Here is a 20,327-nt window from a genome sequence, read left to right as displayed (position 1 = left end):
TACAACACATGCGTTGTACCGCTTAGAGCTGCCCGTGTGGCGGCACGATATAACAGACGGGAAACAATGCCAGTGTCAGACTGATTGTATTGAGCGAGTAACAGTCTCTCCCAACAGAAAGTACAGACCAATATATCGGTCTCCATGCTCCATCAAAAAGCGACTGATTTCCCGATACTGTTGACGTTATTGTCTATTCGTATCATCCAGTGAACGCCCTATGCCGATGGTTACCTCGAAAGTATAGCTTACTTTGCACTCACAAAACACTAGTTTCCACTGGTTGAATTCGGGAAGTTTTTATGTATGTAAAGCACTGAAATTCCAAGGCATTTTGCTGATCATACGACTTAACTGGACACCAGCTTATCGCATTATTATCTGCCTCTTTGAACGCCAATGTGCACTTTCTATCAACTGAACCAGCACCCATTAACCTCATATACATAACTGTTACCGACAGACGGATGACTCTCTCTTGCTCCAGTTATATTACAATATGGTTGTGGGAATATTCTCTCTTCTTCTATATCTGTACGTTGGAAGACAACAGACATGTACTCTTGCGCGATGCTGAATAACTTAACTGCCAGATCTTACATTCTGGCAGAAAGTTATTCAGCATCGCGCAAGAGTACATGTCTGTTGTCTTCCAACGTACAGATATAGAAGAAGAGAGAATATTCCCACAACCATATTGTAATATAACAGATTGTAATATCTTTAGATTAAATAGTTAGAGATAGGACACAACAATCTCCGCTATACTTAAATGTATTGCGTTTGAATGAGTGAATGGTTTTATACTTTGATCGCTGGTAGGGCAACACATATTTCTGATTTTATCACTCGAAAACGATAAGTAATTACCTTGACATGGAAACATTAAATTGCACCATAAATGCCGTAAGCTATCGGTGGAGTATTTTTTCTTTTAGGTCATTCATTTTGACGAAATAAAAGATGGGTAACTAATACGCTCAGAGCAACATCCATACAATTTGAACTATAACTCAGAATACGAATGGGGTAAAACAGACATAGGGAAGAAACTGTGGCGCTTCATGGAGACAGATATTTCTGAAATTGCATGGAAATTCGTCTATTTTCCAATGCTAGAATTTGTCCAGAGGGGAAGAATTTCAATCTTTGACAATTTTCGGATTCGGCTTTAAATTAGGAATTCATTAGATGAGTTGATATGAAGCAAACAGGAGTTTAGAGATGCGTCCATCTCCACCGGCCACCAGGGAGCCCAGGCTGTAACATCGGCAAACCTCTGTCAATATCAATGAGATACACGGCTTTACTGCCAACCCAAGTTAAATGCATATTTCATTTAAACCCCTACTACTTTATTAAGGCCACGTGGCTTAAATATCCCAGGTGAGGACAGAGCAAACACATCGGCGAAATCCACAAATTACGTCCAGGCACTCTGTTGAGAAGAGCTCATTTTTACTTTAGACCACCCCTGACATGGGTCATTCCGGGCGGCATTACGTACAGACCAGCTAGTTCTGTCTTCATCATACGCTGCTTTAGCAAAGTCTTTATTGGACCCTGCTCTAAAGTTCTTCATCCTCACCCATTGTCTCCACGGTGAATCTCCGCATATTTCAGAGTCGGCATGCAGCACACTTGGTGAGTTCAAATCCATAATACCAGTCACTTCAAAAAGAACGCGTATATTAAAGTATTGGTATACCACTATTACAGTACCCATTTATGTTGTCATCATTTGCTAATTTGCATACGCAACAGGTCAATGCTTCGGTCCTCAACCATATACATATATCAACTGTGAGATCGATGCCGAACCGTTGAGAAAATCGAACGACAGATATACATAAACACATAGATTGCTTCTTTTATAGTTAGAAGATCTCAAAACCACACCGGTCATTTGTCCGAATACCGTGGCCTACTGGTTATATAATATCTTCTGTTTGTGGATGTTTATTTTCGTTACACACTGGCTCTATTGTTTGCAGCGGGTCATTTATCCTATGTACCCACCAATCAGCGACATACCTGGTGTTCGTGTGACGTACCAATTTCGCAGATTCCATTTAAAGATTGGCTGCTTCACTCATTGGCATTTCTCCCATCAGAGCTATTGGGCATTCCTCTTTTGCTACTGCTAGTATAAGCACTAGAAAGTTGGTCCCGTTACACCCTTCTATGGAATCCGGGTAATGCCGTCATACCACCGTACTATCTTTCCTCGGCACTGCCACTTTTCAACAACAACAATAATACCATGTCGACCATAACGCCATTTGTCCCAACTATTTAAAACAACTGAAGATAAACATGTTTTCATTTTCAGTACAGCGGATTAAATTTTAGGAGATACTGGACTTATTTTGTCAAGCAAATTTGTTATTTGCAGTAATCAGCTTCTATATGACTTGTTCTTTTGCCTCTAAGTGAGTGGTTTCATATATTTGCACAAACTTATTTATTTAAAGCGGTACATAGTACATTGTTGGAGATTTTTTGGCCTGGATTTGCTCAGAGGAATTGCCCTGTTCATTTTCCTTGATTCCCTCAACAGAACAAGCTCAACTGGTAAAAAGTGTTTGGCTATATAAAAATAGAAATTTGCAGCATTCTTTCAGGTTATCGTAAGTGTCCTCATAGAGTACCTATCGAAAACTATAACCGATAATATGAACTAAACGTACGTGGTAAACCCAAGTGGTTTGTGACGGCACTTTGTGTAATGGATAATATCCTAAGAGCTTAATATAAGAACACATCAATATGGTGGGACGAAACTGGACATAGTTTTACAAGCCCTTACATGTGCGTTTCATAAACATTAATTAAGGTGAATTTTAATATCTAAAAAAATTCGCTCGACTGTAGTCGCTAAAACGGCGATTTCATGAAACAAATGACTCTTGTCAAACAATGAAACCACAGTGTAAGTCATTTAACGACTTTGGTTTCGGTGTCCAAGCAAGATGATAACCCAGTCTTGGCCGTCTTTTGTTACCTCGATCGCTTCGCTACACGTTTGACAAAAGATGGCCTCGACTGGGTGATCATCTGGCTTGAACGCCTCAACCTCAGGCGGTAACTGTAACATACACCCAGCTCGGCCACCACCATCCCACCATCCTCAACGCTGCCCGTTACATCGGGCTTAGTTACATCACCCCATCAATTCCGCATCCCATGTGACTCAGCGTTACTTCGGCTTACATCTACGGCCTTTTCTCCTCCTTGATTTCCTAGGGGGAGCAGAAGCTCCTCTCTCCCCCTTCATCACAATGCACCATGGCCGGGACAAGCAGGCTGCGCCACATTGCTCACATAATGGAAATTTCTGTGTGAAAACAGAATATGAGATTAGTTTCCGAATCGCTTAAGATATGAATGGTTTTGCAATAAAACGCCATGGGATTGTGCTGGGAATTACTCGAGCGACAATTCTTGGGATTCGATTACGGTTAGACTACAGCCCCGGGAGCGTCAGATTTCGGACTAGGCCTCAAACACTTCACAGCAACACTTATCAGACATCAGTGATCTACGTACACTAACAATGGCTGGTTAAATTAGATTGAAATGACAACTGAGAACAAATGCCAGGCTCTGTGGCTAGCACCCGCGAAGCCTCGAATGGCTGTTTGAGGTTTGTGTCGAGAGCGAAAGTTAAGGCAGAACTGCCACCAGACGGCACAGCATACACCAGGCCAAGCTATCGAGCAATAAAACGCAAGCTTTGATCAACGTTGAAATGTCCTTTACATACCCAGGGTATGTATTTGTCTTCTGTCTGCTGTGGATATTTAAATAATGCGATGAACCTCATAAACACGTAAGTAGCAGTACATCGGCTCTATTCCCGTTTCATTCTATCCCATATAACATCTAGAGAACTCCCAAAGGCAGGCCTGTCGTGTATTCCTCTATCATACATTCCGATAATTCGCTGCATATCTGAATAAATATTTACTATTATCATATGCACTAAATTCTTGTTAACGCGCCATCTTTTATAGACTCTTACTTCGGGAATACAGAAGCTTCTGTGATGGTCTTCAGTGAATGTTTTATTCACTTCCTTTGAACTAGCATACAAACCGTCTGAGCTTTCGTAAAAAGACATAAGTTTATCGCGTAATAGGCTCAGACATAGGGAGACTTGGGGGTTTCGTACTAACGAAATAAGAAATTTGATAGTGTCCGTATGTACAGTGTTACTATTGTTTGTCATTATGGTAATTATATAATTGCCCTACACTTGTGACCTTGAGAAATTTAAGACATCGACTTTTCAAAAAGAAAATAGGATTAAGCATAAAAGAGCCCCAAGCTTTTTCTGAAGAGCCCCAGGCTTTTTGTTGCATGGCAGACAGTATCTTGTGGCATTTCTACTCCAGATATGGACAGAGCGGCCATGCTGTACTTTGTCATATGTAAAATTTAAAGCCTCGGGGATTTCGCTCGAAACATGTCCACATCCGCCTCGGTTACTTGACAACCTTTTAAGGACTTCAAAGCTGAGGTATGCCTTGTTCTGGCTTTTCACTTACAAAAGGTCATGTCTGTCTTTTTCACCACAGCGCGTTAAGTGAAAGGTGGTGGAGCTGGGGTGTGTGGTGGTGAGGTGATGCTGAGATACCTGCCGATGCTAAACTTAAAGCTCTCCGTGAGTATGTGTACAAAATTCTCTAACACTGAGCAGGACCAATTCGATGATTGGTCCTTAAAGCCTGTCCTAATGTTCACAATAAATCCATGATAATTATTTGGACCAGTAAATCAATATTGCATACTGAGTGGTGTCGCCGTGTGTATATTTGGTTGTGTCCTTAAAAAGTTGTCAAGGCGATAATAATAGTGCGATTCAGAACTAAGTATGTGAGCATTAAATGCGGCATGATTCATATATGAGCTGTCGTTAATGTCAGAAAGCTCCAGGGGACCTCATGTATAATGAATTTAAAACAAGAAATATGTTTCAAATACAAGAAGAAGATCTGTCTAGGTTAGACTTCAAACAATCCTCCTGCCGATATACAGACTAATGACATTGATGATTATGAAACCCCCTGTAGTGACGTTATAAGAGTTCTATTCAAAGGCTGAAACTAAACGCCTTTGATGCTGAAGAAAAAAGATTTACTGAAACTATCCTTCGCACTAATAATTACAACGAATTAAACTAAACGTCTTCAGGATCACCAGACATTCTCCCCAAATCGGTGGGGTTTTCTCTCATGCCACCATTCCCAATAATTGAAGTATTCGCTTATCTTTTATTTCCACCCTCTCTACAAAGCAAGAATTTAAACCACAATAGTTAAGCTCATAAGAATACAAACGGGAAGCGAAGACAAAGAGGGATTATTTCACCAAAATGTTCCTATAATCAAGAACCGAAACAACTGTACAGATACTTGTGTCTTCCAGCCAGAATCCGACCGCCATATCTTTTTCATCCAGCCGGATGGTGAGCCAGTTTATCGGTCAGAGCTACGATCAGTCCCTTCGAATGTGGATCAGTCAATCAGCTTCCCCCGGGGATATCATCCAGCAGACATCATAACCAGTCACTCGCTAAGAATCGTTTACAGTCTTGGGCAGAGATGGAGGCCGTCCCGGTGGGAAAGGGAGAAATGAGGCATGGATAATCACCGCTTAATCTCTTGACCCCAATAACACATTAAGGATGTGTGATAACAACGGCAATGTACGGGTCCACGAGTCCATACTCCTGAAGGATATAACCCACTTTGTAAGACTCGTCCATGGAGCCCGAAACCAACCTCTCATGGTCCCAACGCGACCAGTCGACGGAGTACATTTTGGCGAGATGACTGCACAAAGATCGAAATGGATAAAATGTGTCTGGTGACTTGGTTGCCCGCGTCTGGCAACAAAATCAGATACTTCTAGATAACTCGGTAGAATCCCTTATTTCCGGACCACTTACGGCATCCGGAAGTCAACTAGCACGCGATGGCACGTGGCGGTCAAGGGTCTGACTGTTGAGATAATGAACACGTGTTAGACATTCCCGTTACAAAGTCCTCGACATAGGTCAACTGTGGTACAGTTCATAAGTCAGTCAAATGTCCCGTGCTAACAGGCAATGATCAATGAATAGAAAGGAACACCCGGTAAAAGAAGATGACCCAAGGAGAAATGAAACTACAACCAAGGTTTATGTCTAACCGTGGAGATTTGCTGTTTGATTGCTGACTATTTATGTTATGAATTAAGGAATGGATTGATTGCTTATCCATTAAATAATCCACTGGATTACAGAGACACCTACACATACTGACCTACAGAGTTACTAACAGACTTACACCTGTAGGCTTCCACCTACAGACTGACATCTATAGACTTACACCTACCGATTATCCCCTCTAAGTTACCACCGTGGACGAAGTCGGGTCATACCAAAGACTTTGAAAATGGCACTTGTTGTTGCCTCGCTTGGCGCTCAGCACTGAGAGGAGAGAGCAAGGAAACAGGACTGGTTGACCCGGTGTCAGAATGATGTGACTTGGCGGGATGCCATGTCTGTTGTCTTCGGCATGATACTTCAGTCGCGGTAGCACTTCCGCGGCATGTACTCGTCCTGCCGCAAAAAGACACAGAACATGTACACACACCTAATGACTCCTCGGCGTCATACGACTGAAAAATTTTCAAGTACGACGTTAAACCCCAACCATTAATTCATTTATCACCATGGATCATCGGGTTGATAAATAAGCTGTGACCTGTCATACACAATGCGTTTTGTCCAAAAGCTAAGGACGAGTAGAACTCTAAGCGAATTGACAAACGTCATGAATTCAATTCATTTAAGCAAAACATTTTTGCTTAAGCAAAAAAGACATAGAAAGTTCCGAGAATCCCAGGCTCAAAGTGCTGACCATCCATCTTCCTCCTACTGTGAATTACTGCCCATCAGGTCTTGATACCTGGTTTTGTCAAGCTTTATTAGGGCTTCAGCTACTTGCATGTACGTTGTCAGCCCTGTAAAGTAAGATTAAACAGCTCCGTCTTTCGGTACTATGAAACTCCCAGACCGTTTCACATCACGGGAATAAAGCACTTTGATTATTGTTATTAGATCATATAATCTGCTTGGTCATATCTGAATTCATATAACTTTGTGAAAAAAGTAGAAAATTTCGTGCTCGCTATGTTTTTTTTAATTCCCCGGCCCTTTCCTTTACCCAAATTAGAAGCTGCTGGCTCTGAACCTTTTGAGTTACTACCCAAACCTAAGGTAACAATGTAAGAGGTTCTGGAAAAGTCTATTGAAAAAATCCTGATCTCATTGCACGTGACTTGTAGTCACGAGCCTACTTATGTCATCCACGGAGCGTTTAGTTGTGGATAGTTTAGTTTTTTAATGGATACATTATATCCTTATGACCTCTGACCTCTTCCAAGCTGAGAGGTAATCCTAGAGTGGCTCCACCGTCTGCATATCCTCAGGTGCAATCCCAGTGATATATGTATACATAGCGTAGACATAAGATCTTGTAGAGCCGCCCACTGCCTGAGGCCTTTGCGTTAGAAAATTAATTAGACAGTGTCTCAAGATGTAAATCTAAGCTTTAGTTCTGCACTGACTGTGCGAGACGGCCGATGGCAGTGACCGGACCACTAAACCCAACCAGCACGAAGGTCACAGGCAAATACTTGCACCAAATACTTGCACCAGAAACAAGGAGGACGTCTAACGGTGAAAATGCCAGGGTGCTTCTCGAAGCTGAGTCAGTGGTCACCTTATGGAACAGTACAGATGGACATCTTAGCCTTATGACATTTTCCAAAAAGTTATATGTTCTGTGAAGATTTAGTAACTTGCAACATTTTGGATTAGGCATAAAATGTTAGACCCAGTGAGTGCTGGTGTTCGGAAAAACCATTTGAGAGCTTGTGGTACGCAAGTTACATCTATACGTCGAAACAGACATTAGTACACCAGCGTCAACTAAAACGGAAGTCCCGAGTCAAATCATCCCCAAGGCCAATTCCCAAAACGGCGCTGAAGACAAAGCACGAAAGAGCTAAGAAATTACGAGTATATAAAGTACAAAATTAGGACAGATTTATGCAAAGAGAAACAGTCAAGTTTTCAATGGTGTTGCAAAGACGTAAAGAATGGTCTAAGCGAATGGACGAAATCAGTATCCAAACTGTGTACCATGCAAGTACATAAGTTGTCAATAATCCACGTATCATGTATCTTAGCGCCGCTTTGATTGGCACTGTCCATATATCGAACGCGGCAATCTAATTCACCACAATGAATATACAGCCAATACCTCCGAGTTAAGCGGAATTATTACCGGCTATGGCTCTATCAATATTTCTGAATAACTTTTAAAAACTTGATATTTATTTATGTAAAAGGTAAGAAATTTAGACTGAAATCAACTGAAGGAAATTGTCACATAACTCACAGGATCTAGCAATAGTTTAGAATGATGCAATTATCGATATCCATCAAAATACAGCCAGTAATATGTACAGAAATCACCTGAGAACAGCTCTGTCGATGTAAATATTAAACCTGATGTCCAGGCAGCTATGGCCAGACAGCCATTATTGTGGAAAATATTTTAGTATCACTAAGAACCACCGGGGAACAATATATTCATCTGTTCCAAGACACCCCAAGACAGGGCACGACACGCATTTTGTCAAAGTATTCTAACGTGCACTTCAGAGAGGATATATACATACATTCCACAGAAAGATAAAATAAAGCAAGATCAAAAGTAAATATTAAATGAAACTGTCGTATTGTAAAAACATTTTTGTTGATGAATATTTGCGAATAAGCAAATTTTATTGGATATTGTCTCTCTAGTGCTGTTGTTTTCATTGATACCTGATCACTGATGGATTAAAAAAAACAAGAACTATAGTTTTAAATCATATCTTTACGAATTTGTTACGCGACCTAAAAACTCTGCTAATCCTTTATCATTTCGTTATTTTTTATGTGTTGTCACCTTTGCTCACAAATTCGCCATTGTCTTTGCTCTCCTGGACCCCGTCAGTCAGGATTTCCCGATCCATTGTCCATTCCAAACGGTAGTGAATGTCTCTCACAAGCCCTTGTCAAATTGGTGCCTATAATTTTCCCTGATCTTCGTCTTTCAAAAGTCGCTTAGTAACTCTTTAAGTTCTTTATTTCTTTTCCCCTGACATACCTGGTTTTTGCCTTTCCATGATGTCTTTATTCCAATTCTCTCAGGCGCCATGTTTTCTTTTCTTCCAAACTTCTGGCATTCTGTCTTTCCTTCCACCTCGTCACATTATCTTCCCCACAGCGCGAAGATCCTCAATTGAGACCCCAAACAAGCAGCTTCTTCAAAAAGCAATTCCGTCTCTGCTAAAAGGTGTTGTTTCGCCGTACTTTGGTTTTCGTAAAAACACTGTAACGTTATCTGTCTTGAAAAATACATTATGATTTAGCAAGATACCATAACTTTGTAGGAAGGCATTATTTGATTCTCCCAGTGCACCGTGACTTTGTCCGTCCTTTAGGCCATGACTTTGCTTCTCTTATTACACCGTAATTTTACCCACAGTGAGAAACCATGGCTTTGCTTCTCTTATTACACCGTAATTTTACCCACAGTGAGAAACCATGGCTTTGCTTCTCTTATTACACCGTAATTTTACCCACAGTGAGAAACCATGGCTTTGCTTCTCTCAACACACTTCTTGAGAAGCTGTAACTTTGGTTCTCCCTATACAACGTAGTTTTATCCCTCATGGGCAGCCATGACCTTGATTCCCCATATACACAGTAACATTATCCGTTTGGAGAAATCGTTACTCCCAATACACGGTAATGTTCCCCATGACTTGGACAGCCATAACTCTGGTTCTGCCAATGTGCCGTTATTTTATTCGTCTTGATAAGCCATGAGTTTTGCTCTTGGCGCATACTGTAATTTTTTTCTCCTTAAGAAGCCATTGCTTAATTTCTCCATGACAGTCACAGCGTTTATGTCATTGCTGTTGAGCCTTACTGTGATAAAACACCGCTGTGTCGTCCTTCCCAAGACGCTGCTTGCCTTATATTTAAAAATTATTTCGTACAGTGAGGTTGTCAGTCATTATATCGAAGAGCAATGTCGTATCGCCCTTCCGAATGCGCTGGCTATTCGCATCTCTAAAAGTGTTGACATCATTTTTTCAACACTGCTTTCTATTTGTCTGGTAAAGGATTTATTTGATTGGTGTTTTTACGCCGTCGTCAAGAATATTTTACCTATACGACGGCGACCAGCACTATGGGGGGAGGAAACCGGGCAGAGCGGGGAGAAAACCCACGACCAGTCTGGTAAAGGAGTGCTTGGGGTTTAACGTCGTACTTAACAACTTTTCAGTCATTTGACGACGCAGGAATCCTTAGACTATAGTGTGCTTCCTTGTTGCAGGACAGGTTTCCACCGCTCTTTTATCTAGTACTGCCTCACTGAGACGTCTTACCGATAATGAGCCATTATACTGAAACGGGTCAACCAGCCGTTACACTATCCCCTTAGCGCTGAACGCCAAGCGAGGAAGTTATAATTTCCTCTTTTAAGGTCTAAGGTGTGACTCGACCCAGGAATGATCCCGGATCTACCGCTCCCGAAGCGGACGCTCTACCAACTGTGGGATGAGGGCCACTGTTAGGTAAAGGAACATTCGGAATTAAAAAATCACAAAGACTATTTAATCATTAATAATCATGCACAAACACATGCGCTAAAACCGAGACAGGTGACAGAACCAGTGGTCAAAAGTGCTTGGAAGAGTTTATAGGGATTCCACGCAAACAATCCAGACCAGACCCTTCGAATCTATGCGTCGAAACAGACATTCGTATACCAACCGTCAATCATTATCGACGTTCTGCGTTCATGATTCCCAAAACGATGTTTATGTGTGTGCCTTGTGCAAGACGCCGTCCGTAGGTCTCTCCACAAACGTCATCATTGTGTTTCTCCAAAGACGCTGTCACTATGTCTGTTCTAACGCGTCCTCACTCTGGAGATCAAAGATACCTTCACCATGGTTCTCCCATAACGCCGTTCCTATGGCTATCCCAACACTATGTATCTCGCAAGACGTCCTCGCTATGGCTCTACTACGGCCCTATCACTATGTCTCTTCCAAGACGCCATCATTATGGCCTCCCAGGACGCCATCACTATCGCTCTCCCATAGCGCCGTTACTAACACATTGTCACTATGTATCTCCCCAGACTATGGCCCTACTACGACGCTGTCACGCTGTCACTATGTCTCTCCCAAGACGCCTTCACTATAGCTCTCCCATGACGCCGTCGCCATGGCTCCTCTATGATGCTATTACCATGGCTCACCCAAAACGCCATCACCATGGCTCTCCCAAGACCCCGGCACTATGACTCCCCCAAGACGCCATCACTATGGCTCTCTCAAAACGTCGTCCCATGGGTCTACCAAGACGCCATTACCATGCATCGCTCTCCCAAGACACTGTCACCATGCATCTTCCAAGACGCTGTCACCGTGGCTTACCCAAGACGCCGTCACCATCCTTCACCCGGCTCATCCAATTATGGCCCCCAAGACGGCGTCACTATGGCTCTCTTAAACGTCGTCACCATGGGTCTCCCAAAACGCCGTTACCATGCATCGCTCATCCAAGACAACGTCACCATGCATCTCCCAAGACGCTGTTACCATGGCTTAACTAAGACGCCGTCACCATCCTTCACCCGTCTCACCCAAAACACCGACATTATGGCTCCCCCAAGACGCCGTCCCTATGGCTGCTCCCCCAAGACGCCATCACTATGGCTGCTCCCCTAAGACGCCGTAACTATGACTGCTACCCCAAGACGCCGTCACCAGCCATCTCCCGGCTCACCCAAAGCACCGACATTATGCCCCCCAAGACGGCTTCACTATGGCTCTCTTAAAACGTCGTCACCATCGGTCTCACCATCAGACTTAGATGCCGGATTGCGCCAGTGATACAAACAACAATAATTAACAAGAAAAAGTCGCTTTTTCATTAGCCGAATATATCACCTGAAACTCAACGCGATCACAATCCACTTCATATTGCACACTTTTAGACAACAGCTCAAACATTTTGATAGGGTTCACTTTGTTTCCATTCACAAGCAGTTGTTAAAACGGATCATGTACGTGGGCGATAGTTCTCCAGGATTCGAATCACCTGATCCCTAACACGTCGACACCATAGCTCTCCAAACACATCCTCACTGTGGCTCAAGAGGCCCTCTGTTTAGCTTCACAACTGTAACCTTTCAGTAGTTCGTTTCAGACGTGAAGTATACATGGTATATAGCAGATCTTGTTTTAGTTTCGGTCAGCTAGCCACTGGCAATAATTCGCTGAGGCCAATCACACCGTTTGAAGACGAGTCTATTGTGTAGAGATCTTCAGTAGACTTAGCACCATACCCGACACGTTTGCCTTCCATCAAACAGGAGGTATTTTCCATTGCTCTGTACAAAGTTCAGGTTGGATTCTGAGAGCTGCAATCCTACAAGGCTTACATTCTCCATTGCTGCTGAATTGACATAAAAAGCCGGCATCACGTCTAATCGACTGTGTGATAAATAACTACATTGGATTCTCTATCCTTCATCTCCAGTAACTATAACAATTGTAAAAACCCATCAATACCTCAAGATTCCTTTTCCAAATGGCAAGGCACTAGCCAGTAGAGTACTTTAAGTCAATCAGACTAGAATTAATGTGACAGTCGGAGCCAGGAGGTTAAAAAAGTAGAGCGAGTTGCCATGAGTTTACCATGGCTGATTCTACACAGTTCGCCATCAATGTTATCGCACCGTAAAATTGTCTGGATTCTATCCTGCGCGGCATTTGCCTGTGTTTTATTTCAGCTCTAATCAAAACGACGAAAATTAGCGTCACCTTAAAAGCGATTTTGCTGGAAAATCGGCTTTGGTCATTTACTCTACAGCTATTCGAAAAACGTTAATGGCAGACTAGTTAGCAACAGTAAACGGGTCATTTTAAGCAGAATAAAAATGTTTGCTTTTTGTCTCGCGGATAATTCAGTTTGCTAGGTAAATTAAGTCTTTTCTCCACGGGAAATTTGGCAGCAGCACTCCATAGCTTAAAGGCCATTTTGCGTCTTGGGGACAAGATGATTCTAACAATATTGGGTGATAGTTTGCAGCATGGTCAGATTGCGTTGGTCATTAGTCAAATGGCTTAGATGCCGGATTGCGACAGTGACACTAACAACAATAATTAACAAGAAAAAGTCGCTTTTTCATTAGACGAATATATCACCTAAAACACACCGCGAGCACAATCCACTTCATATTGCACGCTATTAGACAACAGCTCAAACATTTTGATAGGGTTCATTTTGCTTCCGTTCATAAGCAGTTGTTAAAACGGATCATTTACGTGGGCGATAGTTCTCCAGGATTCGAATCCCCTGACTCAGATTGAGACCAGTCCGACTGGGGTAGGGAAGCACTAGTTTGTTAGGTTAAATTGGAAGCTTTCATGCTTCTTCTACAGATGTCATGCACATGAGATCAAAACCGATGCATTTGGGACTATAAGCCTACGTCAAGATGGAGTACTCCGAGTAATCTTGCGGTTTGAATAGTATATCCAGCACTCAGTTCTCAGCAAATATAAATGTGTGGAAAAGGATAACCATCGTGCAAGCTTTGAACCATTGCCAACAATTAACATACTATCTATTAATACTATGACTGATTTTCTGAGAGATTCACTTATGTTTTAACGCGGTACTAAAGACTATTTTATACACAATTTACGATTGCAGTTAGTTCAAGGGATAAAGGAAATCGTAGCGCTCGTACTGTCGTCGATGAGTCGTCAAATTTGCGGCCTACAAAGCGAAAAGAATTGTATGCATTTATGGGCTTTAAAATTCTCACCATTGAAAACATACACAAACGTTCATCAGTATGACCAACCAAAACAATACAAACCCACGGGAACCTCGACCCGGAAGCTATATCCAGAGAGGTCACAATTCACGTAGATACAGAATGGCCAGTTAGAGGTAACAGGGTGCGTTACGTTTTGTTAATCATTTACAAGGTACAATTGGTTGACTCGGTTCAAACAACGAAATAGCTGTTCAGACATAATAGCTTCTGGTAATTAGCACAGCATTGTTTCTACAACCTTTAGCTGCATACAGGTACAGAGTAACAGAGTTTACTCGTGAAGAATTAAGCCTACATTATCTCAAAAGAAGTGAGAAGTAGCCTATTTGAGGAAGCTTACCAGCGCAGGCTGTTATATTCCCATTGGGAGGTGAACAGAAGTAACAACTGATCAATAGTAAACTCTTGTCTGTGATAGCAATCTGCTTTCTCTCACATTTTTCAGAGCATTTTCCTTGAAGATAGCACATGGCATGGGGTGTGTAAATAATGGCGTAAATGTATCCAAGACAGTTCCGTAAAACAATTCTGTAATGGTACAGAGTTAGTACGTGTTTAGCATTCCAGTGAAATTATGCAGTGACAAATAGTATGATTGGTGTTATGATATTTCTGACAGATTGATCTCACAGAAAAGAATTTGATCTCTAACGACAACATTGCTGCCGTAAGAAAACACCGTAAATACCATTAGAGTTTAGGATTTTAACGATGATATTGTTACACTATCCATACATGTAGTTTTCACAGAAACAAATGTGCTTTAATTGTGGCTCAGTTCGTTAGCGCGCAAGCGCAACGTAATGACCCAGAAGCCTCTCACCAATGCGGTCGCTGTGAGTTCAAGTCCAGCTCATGCTGGCTTCCTCTCCGGTCGTACGTGGGAAGGTCTGCCGCAACCTGCCGATGAGCGTGGGTTTCCCCCGGTTTCCTCCCACCATAATGCTGGCCGCCGTCGTGTAAGTGAAATATTCTTGAGTACGGCGTAAAAGACCAATCAAATAAATAAATAAATCAATTCACAGCTACCACCGGAGTTTTGGAATTTTAATAACATGACACAGCTTGAATATAAAAATCGGTACAAAACCACATTAAACATTATTTTATCTTGATCATATTTATAAGATGAACGGTTACAACATATTATTGTTTATCAGACTTTTGTCAAACCAGCTCTTCACTGTAATGTCAAGAGCCTGGTGGCCCTAAAAGAGCTGTATGGGACCATGTGGACTTCTTATTTAGGTAGGTAACGTAAATCTCTGACTTTTATGAACATGTTCATCCCTAATGACGATGAGCTCGCCACGTAAATGCGCTGTAGACATAAGCCCGGGTTTATTGTCGCTGAATTACGTCCGTTGGCAGAAAGACACACCACCGAATTGTCAAGAACGCTAAATGATGTAAATAGAGCTAACTTGCCGTGACCACAACCGGCGGAATCTATACCGGGTTAAATCGTACACTCATCTTTTCACTGGCGTTTATTGTCGATCAGAACTCCCTGAAGTCATGGAGGCTTGGGAGCAGTCCAGCGGCTACGGAGGAACAGAACGCTGAGGGTTACAGCTTTGTTATTTCCAGCAATTAGGACCGTCTGGTGGGCGAATTAACAAAAACTCGCTGGCTACCATTAAATAGCCTGGCCATCTTTAACAGACCAACCACTGTGGGACTAAACTGTGCTATTATACCCACCAGTATGAGCTATAAATGTTTCCAAATGATGCACAATAAAATCGACCGGGGATCTGATTAAGTGTAAATGACTTTGGGTCTAGTACCCCGGGACAAAGCCCGGGGAGGAGCAGCTCTCAATACGCACCAAAACAAATGGCTGTAAAGGCCAAGTGACTTGTCCTTGTTTCCTAAATTAGATGACCCTAGATGGCATTAGGATGGCCAAGATACAAATCGGCAAGCAATTTAAAAGAGAGGAGAGAAACTCAAGCCTCTTTCTAACCTAGTTATGTCCGGGACCATCCTTCTGTCGAGTCTCTCTTCAGATAATGCATCTCCGGCTAAGGAAATCAATTCCCCTGCTCTACCCCCGAGTCTGTGTTGAGTCTGACTGTAAAACAGCTCATTCTTACAACTGACTTTGCCTTTTGCGGAGGTAATATAAACAACAATAATGATGCCTGACAAAAAATGTGGTCAGAGAATCCTAATACCTGTACATCTACATTCCTCCATCAGTTGGTCTGAAAGGACTGGTCTCTCAGGATAGGAAGAGGTCCCCTGTGGAGTAGTCCGTGGCGTTGATCCCTGGTGCACAGTAATACCGTGTCTTGAAAGGCAGTTATAGGTATTTAGGTTCAGGGTCGGTCGCTATGGCTGGGACTTGACGTCCAGGAACTTAGCTGTTTTGGGTAGTTTTTTGGTTGTTTTTTTTTTTGGGTGGGGGGGGGGGGGGTCCTTCCAGGCTTGTTACTGAGAGGAGTGATCCTTTTGTTTCTCCCCCTGGACAGGCTGGTAAATAACGTGACGCTTTCAAATCTCTCCGCGGGCTCACTTCGCCATCAACCCCAACAACCAGCCCTGTAATTGTAACGCTGTGAAATCTTCCGGATTCCATGGAGACCGGAAAGTTTTATTTGGTCGGAGTCAGTCCTAATAAACCCACTCGCCAGAGACCTTCGTTGTTTAGGCACAGGATGAAATTTACTTGGAAAGCAGAAGCCATTACAACGCCATTTTCAATTTATGGACATAATTTCACAGCGTTTGCTCGTTGAGGAAATTTGTATCTGATGAAATTTTACATCTGGTACAGCACCTCTCAAGAAGACGAATCGTGTCTTCATTCCACATTTAGAAGATACATCCAATCATAAAACACAATGGTTGCATACTTGGCTTCTGATGGACAAGATAAATGCGGAGGTTTCAATATACAAAACAAGGAATAGCGTACATGCCTCAGGATAACGTATTACAATGTGGTCTTTAAATGCCATATACGCAGACCTGACCAAAAATGTTAAAAATGCAAGTCACTAGGTTCACCCAGTATAAATAACTATAGCATTTAGCACAAGCAGTGATCTTCGACTGAGTGGAGTATCTGCAGGTTGTCAGTCTACAACCGTTATAACAACTGCGAGGGCAATGTAGTCCACTTTTGCCAAACGTAACGTCAGAGCAATTTTGGATTAAGGACGACGGTGCAAAGCATACGTATCCACAATTATATTTGGCAATTATATAGATCTGGGGGCCTCCGTGGCTCAGTTGGTTAGCGCGCTAGCACAGTGTAAAGACCCAGGAGCTCTCACCAAGGCGGTCGCTGTGAGTTCAAGTGCAGCTCATGCTGGCTTCCTCTCCGGCCGTACGTGGGAAGGTCTGTCAAAAACCTGCGGATAGTCGTGGGTTTCCCCCAGGCTGTGCCCAGTTTTCACCCACTATAATGCTGGCCGCCGTCGTATAAGTGAAATATTCTTGAGTACGGCGTAAAACACCAATCAAATAAATAAATAAATAAATATAGATCTGTATGCACGTACGTAATTATAGGGGCAACATGCAAGAAAGTTGTAATCCAGCAAAACTTAAACTGACCGTTTCTAAGCTGAATACGGTAAATCCTGTCGCTGGGTACCTGCATCGTGAGATTAGGTAGGGATCTCACGGCTGTCAGTTCGACGTAATTCACACAGTTCTCCATTCACCCTGCCAACACCAGAGTGAAACCTGTGGGTATACTTTGTTATCAAACCCTGGAATGAGGTAGACCACCAGCAGATCGAGAGCATTACTTATAGCTACGCTACAGTGTAAGTGTTATTATCAGACAAATACCCCGTCCGGGAGAAAAGGGCGCCAACAAACGACAATCCTGAGTGAAAGTTCCTTTATGAGCTCCTAAGAGAGCACTTCCAATATTGCCCTACAAGGGTTCGTGCAAAACTGCCTGTAAGAAAATTTCTGCTAAAATCTTAACGGTGTGTGAGAATGCTTATACATGTACAACTGTGCACAAGGACATGTATGCCATATGTTAAAACTGTGTGTGAGAATGCTTAAACTATACATGTGCAACAGTATGCGAGAACATGCATGCGACATGTGTATGTTACAACTGTGTGTGAAAATGCTTTAATACGCTATACATTTATAACTGCATGTGAAGAGGCATGCTATACATGTACAACTGTGTGTGAGAATGCCTTAATAGGCTATACATGTACAACTGTGTGTGAGAATGCCTTAATAGGCTATACATGTACAACTGGGTGTGAAGAGGCTCAGGCTATACATGTTCAACTGTGAGTGGGAGGGCTCATGCTACACAGGTACAACTATATATGAGAAGACTCATGCTACACATCTACAACTGTGTGAGAAGGCTTATGTTATACATGTACAACTGTGTGTGAGAAGGTTCAGGCTATACATGTACAGCTGTGTGTGAGGAGGCTCATGTTATATATCTAAAACTATGTGTGTGAGAAGGCTCACACTATACATGTACAACTGTGTGTGAGAAGGTTTAGGGTATACATGTACAGCTGTGCGTGAGAAGGTTTAGGGTATACATGTTCTACTGTGTGTGAGAAGGATCGTGCTATACATGTACAACTGTGTGTGAGAAGGTTTAGGGTATACATGTTCTACTGTGTGTGAGAAGGATCGTGCTATACATGTACAACTGTGTGTGAGAAGGTTTAGGGTATACATGTTCTACTGTGTGTGTGAGAAGGATCGTGCTATACATGTACAACTGTGTATGAGAAGGTTTAGGGTATACATGTTCTACTGTGTGTGAGAAGGATCATGCTATACACGTACAACTGTGTATGAGAAGGTTTAGGGTATACATGTTCTACTGTGTGTGAGAAGGATCGTGCTATACATGTACAACTGTGTGTGAGAAGGTTTAGGGTATACATGTTCTACTGTGTGTGAGAAGGATCGTGCTATACATGTACAACTGTGTATGAGAAGGTTTAGGGTATACATGTTCTACTGTGTGTGTGAGAAGGATCGTGCTATACATGTACAACTGTGTATGAGAAGGTTTAGGGTATACATGTTCTACTGTGTGTGAAAAGGATCGTGCTATACATGTACAACTGTGTGTGAGAAGGTTTAGGCTATACATGTTCTACTGTGTGTGAGAAGGATCGTGCTATACATGTACAACTGTGTATGAGAAGGTTTAGGCTGTATATGTTCTACTGTGTGTGAGAAGGATCGTGCTATACATGTACAACTGTGTGTGAGAAGGTTTAGGCTGTATATGTTCTACTGTGTGTGAGAAGGATCGTGCTATACATGTACAACTGTGTGTGAGAAGGTTTAGGCTATACATGTTCTACTGTGTGTGGGAAGGCTCACGCTATACACGTACAACTGTGTTAGATTGCTTATGTTACACGTGCAGCCGTGTGTGAGAAGGCATATCTTATACATGTACAGCTGTGTGTGAAAAGCCCTATGTTATACATGTGCAACTATGTGAGAAAGCTCATGATACACATATACAACTGTGTGTGAGAAGTCTCATGCTAGACATGTACAAGTGTGTGTGAGAAGGCTCAGGTTATACATGTACAGCTGTGTGAGAAGGCTCATGTTGTACATGTGCAACTGTGTGAGAAGGCTAATGTCATACATGTACAACTGTGTATAGAAGGTTCATGTTACACATGTGCAACTGTGTGAGAAGACTCATGTTATACATGTGCATCTATGTGAGAAAGCTCATGTTACACATGAACAACTGTATGTGAGAAAGCTCAGGCTAGACATGTACAGCTGTGTGTGAGAAGGCTGATGCTATACATGTGCAACTATGTGTGAGAAGTCTCATGTTACACATGGGCTACTGTGTGTGAGAAGTCTCATGTTACACATGGGCAACTGTGTGAGATGGCATATGGTATACATGTACAGCTCTATGTGAGAAGGTTCAGGCTATACATGTACTACTGTATGAGAAGGTTCATGCTTTACATGTACAACTGTGTGTGAGAAGTCTCATGTTACACATGGGCAACTGTGTGCAAGAAGGCTCATGTTACACATGTGCAACTGTGTGCGAGAAGGCTCATGCTATACATGTACAGCTGTGTGTGAGAAGGCTATACATGTACAACAACTTGAGGCTGTCCACATATCCACAACTGTAAAGGATGGGAAAGAGCATGCATGTATTATACAGCTCCCAAATGAGACCACTTCTCTGCATGTACAAATTCCCTGGATACATCAGCATCAATCAAACACTATCATGGTTACATTTTATCAGTGTGGAAATTTGACAAATGAAGAAAATACACAGAAGCCAGTATGGGTATTCATGAAGCCTTGCAGTGTTACCACAAACAAACAATGTAAAAG

This window comes from Liolophura sinensis, chromosome 1 (genome assembly GCF_032854445.1).
Source record: "Liolophura sinensis isolate JHLJ2023 chromosome 1, CUHK_Ljap_v2, whole genome shotgun sequence".
Classification (NCBI taxonomy): domain Eukaryota; kingdom Metazoa; phylum Mollusca; class Polyplacophora; order Chitonida; family Chitonidae; genus Liolophura; species Liolophura sinensis.
The sequence above is the reverse complement of the archived record's forward strand: the minus strand, read 5'-3'. Positions refer to the sequence as shown.